The sequence below is a fragment of the Scylla paramamosain genome, chromosome 2 (assembly GCF_035594125.1).
Source record: "Scylla paramamosain isolate STU-SP2022 chromosome 2, ASM3559412v1, whole genome shotgun sequence".
Classification (NCBI taxonomy): domain Eukaryota; kingdom Metazoa; phylum Arthropoda; class Malacostraca; order Decapoda; family Portunidae; genus Scylla; species Scylla paramamosain.
In genome coordinates this window covers 8,007,501-8,015,000 of record NC_087152.1, presented here as the reverse complement: position 1 = coordinate 8,015,000, position 7,500 = coordinate 8,007,501, and the positions used below count along the sequence as shown (strand labels likewise).

General features: G+C 44.1%; 1 long non-coding RNA gene across 2 annotated transcripts in view; it reads right to left on the bottom strand.

Moving 5' to 3' along the window:
* LOC135109573 (uncharacterized) overlaps nt 1-7,500 on the bottom strand; it is a 40,477-nt gene that overhangs the window by 3,113 nt on the left and 29,864 nt on the right. The gene's annotated exons all lie outside the window — the stretch shown is intronic.

Below are 7,500 nucleotides of genomic sequence, written 5' to 3'. Positions count from 1 at the left end.
TTTCATTGGCCATTAAGGTGATTATTTAGATTCCCATTGGGTGTTTTTTTTTTTTTTCACATTAATGACGCAGTCACTAGAAACCTAGAAGTAACTTTGTGCATCATAATGACGTGAATTTCACTAGAGCCTATTAAAAGTACTAAAGATTAGACACTGAAATATTAGTTATAGAATATCATCCCGGAATTCCTTAGAGGTAACAGTAATCGGAGTAGAAACTACGACTTTAGTGTTTCCTGTTACTGTAATTGAAGTTTATTTTCGGATTGTACATCTTATGATTTTGGTCGTTTAGTACTAAAGTAGAGAAACAATGCCAGAATTATGTCAAGAGCAATTACAGTATCCCATGATATTTCAAGAATGTTATGTTTCTTTACGGTATTTGGGATAACTAATAATTCCAGCTTATTTTCGGCTTATGCATATGACTTTTGATCGTCCTGCAGGTAATACAGTAAGTACAGAAAGAATGGCACAGTGATGTTTTTTGTGCCTATTGTATTTCAAGAATTAAGTTTCTTTTACGAAAAATACTCTGAATGCTCTATGACTGCAACTATTTTTATTTATTTATTCCTTTATTTATTTATTTTTTTTTTATTTCTTATTAAACACGATTTTTTTGTGTGTGTGTCGATTATTGCTAGTTAGGTAAGGTAAGTGTACACAGAAACAAGGACAAAACAGTTCCCCCCGCAACGCGAGGAACTGGCGGCGCGGTCATCGACGCGAAAAAGCCTGTCCGTGGTGGTGGTGGTGGTGGTGGTGGTGGTGGAGGTGGTGATCGAGAGCGGGAGTTATTTATGCTGAGCGGGGTTGAAAGGTGCGAAGTAAAAGGTTTCGGTGCAAAGTAAAAGTTACTGAAAAGCCTCCACTCAGGAAAAAAATTGCACAGTTAAAAAGTTTATTGCAGAAAAGGCCCGGCAGTGTTTAAGGGGCTGTGTCGCTGCTAAAAATCATGTCTCAAGTTACGGAAAAAGTGTGGAGGTGTAAAGGCTTGGAGAGAGAGAGAGAGAGAGAGAGAGAGAGAGAGAGAGAGAGAGAGAGAGAGAGAGAGAGAGAGAGAGAGAGAGAGAGAATGTTTGGGGGACAGAGAGAAACAGGCACACGCGACCTCACCTCCCACAAGCTGCAGTGTCTCGATAAACAAGGCGAGGCTGAGAGTCACACAGGGACCACCACCACCACCACCAGCGAGGGTCACAGGGACAACAAAAGCGGCGGCAGAGGGTAACAAAGCGACCAGAACAAGTAAAAAACACACACACCGAATGCTGACAGAGGGAAGAGTGCTGAGGGAAAGCCACATACAACAGCATCAAATACGAAATGGTACTGGCAAACGAAGAGGTGAAGTATGAACGGCCTTGTGTATAAGTCAATGATGTCATCGAACTGTACGGTGATGCTAACGGGGACGCAGTGCTGGTGGTGGTGAGGTGGTGGTGGTGGTGGTAGGGAAAACGGGCAGGCAGGTGACAAACATCGGCCAACCTCACCGTGCGGGGCAACAGAAAATGGAGGAGTGTGCCTGGCAGACTTAATGCATGGGAAGTAAGGGGCGGGCAGAGGGGGAAAAAAAATAATGGTAACAAGTTAGCTTTCAAAAAATTACCGTCTTGCAGGGAAAATACCGTATCAGAGAGAGAGAGAGAGAGAGAGAGAGAGAGAGAGAGAGTGCATTACCACTAAATAACATAATAAATAGCATTGGACGTAAAGTAGCTACAGTAGACAACATATTATCAGTACAAGTAGTAGAAATGAAGAGGAGGAGAAGGAAGAAGACAACAGCAAAAATAAGAAGAAAAGAAAAGAAAGGAAGACAAAAAAAAAAAAACATGAACAAGGACAAGAAGAAGGAGGAGGAGGAGGAAGAACAACAAGAATGACAGGAGTAAGAACCAGTGGAAGTGAAGGGCGAGGACAAGGAGGAAAACGAGAAGGAACAAGTGAAAAAGGAGTAGGACGAAGAGGAAGACAAGGAGGAGGAGGAGGAGGAGGAGGAGGAGGAAGAGGAGGAGGAGGAGGAGGAGGAGGAAGGAAGAGTAGACGCAAAATTATCATGAGCATCCCAGATATGAGCAGCAACAGCAGGGTAGCAAACAGCAAGAGAAGCTGCAGCAGCATTAGCACCAACATCAAACAGCAGCAGTCGTATTAGCATTAACCAATACACACCATTTGTCTTTTCGATGCCAATTAAATCAAGTGGAACGGCAGGCACGTGGCGCGCTACTGCTGCCCCGCCTGCCTGACATTAACCTTCCCGAGCCGCGACAACAATACGAGCGGCGCTGAAGGTCAAAATCCGCTGTTCAATCAATGTCCGAGGAGCAGATTCCCGAGGGAGTGGTGAGCGCCGACTAAACCCATTTGTCGAGCTCGAATACTCGTTTCTGGGAGCCTTTAAATAAGATGCCCGTTTAAACGCTCCACTCTCCGCTGGTTGGTTAAATGGCTGGCGTGCCTTTGTCTCTCTCTCTCTCTCTCTCTCTCTCTCTCTCTCTGCGAAATAATTTAAAGGTAGGGACTATGGGGCTCCGGTTACTTTTTTATATCATTTAGCGCGTGAGTGTAACGATTAATGTATCTGTTGCACGCGGAAGTCACTTAAATCATTATGACGAATTTCATCACATCCCCGTTAATTTATGAGGAATATTTGTCGGCGCACCCAGCCAGGTTATATGAAGGTTGGCATTAATATTCCAAATTGGCACCCGATTACATTAGTGTCACTACTATTGTAATTATTAGTATCATCATTACTATCGCAATTAGAGGTACTATTGCTGCTGCTCGTAAACTACTACTCCTGGTGCTAAAGTTAGTGCTTGTTGTTACTGTTTTCTGCTGCTGGCGTTCGTACTAATGCGATTACAGCAACCAATGGGGGTGGTTCTGTTGGTGTTGATTTTCTACTGCCACTACCACTAAAACAACAAAATCAACAACAACGACAAGAACAGTAACAACAACAAAGAAAACAAGACCACCACCACCACCACCATCATCAGCATCAGCAGCGATAACGATAACAATGTAAGGAACGACGTATCATGCAACACTTTTCTAATTATCAAAGTGCGACGAACCTCTAGGATGAAGGGTAGCAATAGGGGTCACGTGTCAGCCCAAACACAGGATATTTGGATTCCTTGAGACCAGCCGTTACCAGACAAAGTCAATATCATCGGAACTTCGGAAGTGTTGGCCAGATATCCAGGCATGCAGTTCTCTTAGATTGTTCCATGATAACGCCACGACCAGGGAGGAGTCAGATCTGCTCCACATAAAAACTCGTGTCAGTGGTCAAGAGATTTAGATTCACTTCATACTAGGAGTTACTAGTTTCCCTCCCAATCCTGCATCACCATACAACGTCGGTGTCTTACTTCAATAATAGAAATAACAGAAACAACAACAACAATAATAATAATAACAACAGTAACAACAACAGCAATAATAACAATAGCAAAAACATCAACAACAGTAAAAGTAACAACAACAACAACAACAACAACAACAACAACAACAGCAGCAGCACATTAACAACCTCAACTATTACTATTACTGCTACTAGAATTACTACTAATACTATCACTACTACTACAAATACAACATCAACTACTACAACTATAATAACTGCCGTTTCTATTAACATTATACTATCTTTCATCATCATTAAAAGTCATTATTATCATTATTATTATCATCATCATCATCATCATTATTATTACTAGAATTACCATTGTTATTACTGATCGACAGGAAAGAAAATCCAGAACATAGATTGAGTAGATATATTTCCCAACAACAAGATTCCCCGCTAAGGTTTCCTCGAGGAAGCCTCAGGTCGGGAAATGCTCGTAAAATTATTCAACCCTCATCCTGGCTTCCCTCCCAGTCGATTAACACCGATCGTGCATTGTCTACACATTATCATTATTATTATTATTATTATTATTATTATTATTATTATTATTATTATTACTATTATTACTATTATTATCATCGTCATTATTATTATTATCATTACAACAACTGCCACTACTACTACTTCTCTTGTATACTACTACTACTATTACTGTAGTATAGTAGTAGTAGTAGTAGTAATAGTAGATTGTAATTATTCCTTTATCATAACTTTTCTTACTGCTTTCATATACAATTTCTCTCTCTCTCTCTCTCTCTCTCTCTCTCTCTCTCTCTCTCTCTCTCTCTCTCTCTCTCTCTCTCTGTCCCTCCTGCATTTCCCATCTTTACTTTTTCACAACCACAAGGTAAGGGTGGCCACGTTTCGGTTCCAGTTCACTGAGTACCAAACACCGAAATCGCATCAGGTTGCCGGATCCTCCCCGAGTCTCCAATATAGCGGCTGAGGGAGCAGGAGTGCGCTCAGTGTGTGCTCAGAGGTGGCGGGAAGCGTGTATCCGCGCTCGCCTTCCGGGTCTGGTACTGTTTACATTCCAATGTCGCCGATAGCCACCGCTTCCTTGGCTGGGTGTTTTTTTCGGTTTGACCAATTTTTGTCAGAGTTGTCGTCCGGCTGAGGGTTGTGACTCGGTTGTCTGGCGTGTGATTCTTTGCCGCTGTTGTATTTTTGTTGCCTTTCTGTTTTACTTGCGGTGGAAATGTGGCGGTAGTGCGGTAGTGTCGCGTGAGGTGAAGTGTCTCTCTCTCTCTCTCTCTCTCTCTCTCTCTCTCTCTCTCTCTCTCTCTCTCTCTCTCTCTCTCTCTCTCTCTCTCTCGTAATACTACTATGGTATCGCTTTCTCTTTTTCCCACGTAGTTTAACCAAATACTTTTTTAGTGGACGTTTACTTCCTGCCTTTGGAAGCCTGTTAGTTGTTTTTGCTTAGCAGTTTTTAATGAAAAGGTAATAGAGGCGTGTACCTTCTGCCGCTGACGGCGACACGGACGGGAAAAAGAAGAGTATTAAGAAAAAGGCAGCAGAAGGAAGAAAGAAAAAAGTAAACAAGACGTCAGGAACTATGAAGAACAATATGCACGCAAGAGCAAGTTACTGAAGAAAGGCGGAAGGAAGGAAGAAAGGAAGAAAAGAATGAAAGAATGACTAGTTAATTAGCAGACTCCCCACGGACACGGACAGGTAAGCGTCAAATTACACTGAATTACATAGATACCAACACTCAGACACACGCACCTGTCGCTTTTACACCTGTCCACCACCACACCTAAGACCTTCCCTCCCTTTAAACCCTACCACCACCACCACCACCACCAGCAACGACAACAGCAACAATAGCAGTCTAATCCCCAGTAATTTCCGCCAGCTGATGCTCGTCTTGTGATCACATAACACGTCCTCACTACTTTGCAACTAATTACATCCACTAGTCATCCTCGCTTTCCCTTTCTTTCTCCTCCATCCCCTCCCCCCCTTTACCCTTTTGTTACTAAGGGATTCCGCGAAGCTCCCATTGTTGCCACTTGTTTTTGTCTGACAACCGGATTTTTGTTGCCATGTAAAAATCTGCTTGTTGAATCGAAATGGCACCACATGAGGCCTTTGTTTCCTTGAGAGCATCCAGCTTTTATTTAATTTCGCACACTTTTTTAAACTAATTCCCTCACCCATCCTTTTTTGTATTCTTTCGCCTTCCCTTGTTGTCTCTCCCGTCTCTTCGTCCTTCCTACAGTCTCCATCACCCTTCTGTTTTCTCCCTTCCCTTCTTCCTCTTTGCATTCTCCTTCATCCTCACCTCCCCTCCCTTCCTCTTGTCTCCCATAAGTCAGGTGTGTCCAGGAACTGCGCTACTTCCGTTCCTCTTCCTCCTCCTCTTCCTCCTCCACCTTCTGCCTCCCCCACTCCTTCTTCTTCTTCTCCTCCTCCTCCTCCTCCTCCTCCTCCTCCTTTGCGTCCTTGTCGATTCCTTCCACGTTTCCTCATTTCCCTCTCATCCCAGTTTCCATTCCCCACTTCACTCCCCTTCCTTCATGTAAATATTAGGAGTTTCCTGCCTTGTCCTCTCTCTCTCTCTCTCTCTCTCTCTCTCTCTCTCTCTCTCTCTCTCTCTCTCTCTCTCTCTCTCTCTCTTAGGAACAAGCAATGACAATCTGTATTCTGATAAGGATACAAATGAGCCCAAATCTTGTTATTAGAAAGACGCTTCATGAAACCCTAATTCTAGTGCTCTCTCTCTCTCTCTCTCTCTCTCTCTCTCTCTCTCTCTCTCTCTCTCTCTCTCTCTCTCTCTCTCTCTCTCTCTCATGTGCGTGTGTGTGTCTGTGTGCGCCCGCATCTCTCCTCCTCCAGGTACGGATCTATGCACCAACAAACTACAACAACAACCACCACCACCATCACCACCACTGCTTCCGCACCGTGACGCCGCGACACAACCGAAGGTCACCCGTAACAAGCGTAACATAACACTAAACCATCGTTAAAACCTCTGTGACAATTGACAATGACGGAGGTGGCAATGATGATAAAGGTGAAGGCGTGGTGATAGTGATGGTGATGATGGTGGGCGGGGGAAGTGTGGTGTGTGGACTGGGTGGAGTTAAATATGAAAGCCTAACGTGGGGAAGGAAAGGGAGGGGTAGAGAGAGAGAGAGAGAGAGAGAGAGAGAGAGAGAGAGAGAGAGAGAGAGAGAGAGAGAGAGAGAGAGGGGAAGGTGACAGGAGTGAGATGGGAGAGGTAGAAGAGGAAGAGGAGGAAGAGGCGAGGGTCATTATAATAGAAGGGTTAGGTAATATTTTAATACGGCAGGAAATTAAGGCACTGGGGGTAGAGGTGCGAAGTAAAGGAGAGAGAGAGAGAGAGAGAGAGAGAGAGAGAGAGAGAGAGAGAGAGAGAGAGAGAGAGAGAGAGAGAGAGAGGAGGGGGGAAAGGCTCTTAAATTAACCATACACCTTCTCTTCTCCTTCCAATTTCTCTCTCTCTCTCTCTCTCTCTCTCTCTCTCTCTCTCTCTCTCTCTCTCTCTCTCTCTCTCTCTCTCTCTCTCTCTCTCTTTCCCCACCACCCAAATTCCATTCATTTCATATCTGTAAGGTCTTCATCACCATCTAAATCATCATCTTCCCTCATCCCCTCCATCCTCATCTACTCCTCAGCTTTATTCCCCGTCCAATTACCTGTTTTCTTCACCTCCATCCCCTCCTGATCCCACCCTCTCCCTCTCCCTCTCCCTCCCTCTCTCGTTCCTTCCCAGAGAGCCACGTCCTCTCCTCATCCATCATCTCGTAACTACTTGCTTCTCAGTCACTCCCTCTTTCTCCTCGTCTTCCAAATTTCCTCAGTTTCTTCTCCCTCCTCCGTGGTTATATGAGAGAGAGAGAGAGAGAGAGAGAGAGAGAGAGAGAGAGAGAGAGAGAGAGAGAGAGAGAGAGAGAGAGAGAGAGAGAGTAAACAGTGACAGTCCCAAGGCCGTGAGCATAACGAAGGGTGAAAAGTAATGGGCGTAATAAGACACGAAAGTTTTCTAATTCTCCATTCTACTACTGCCACTACTACTACTA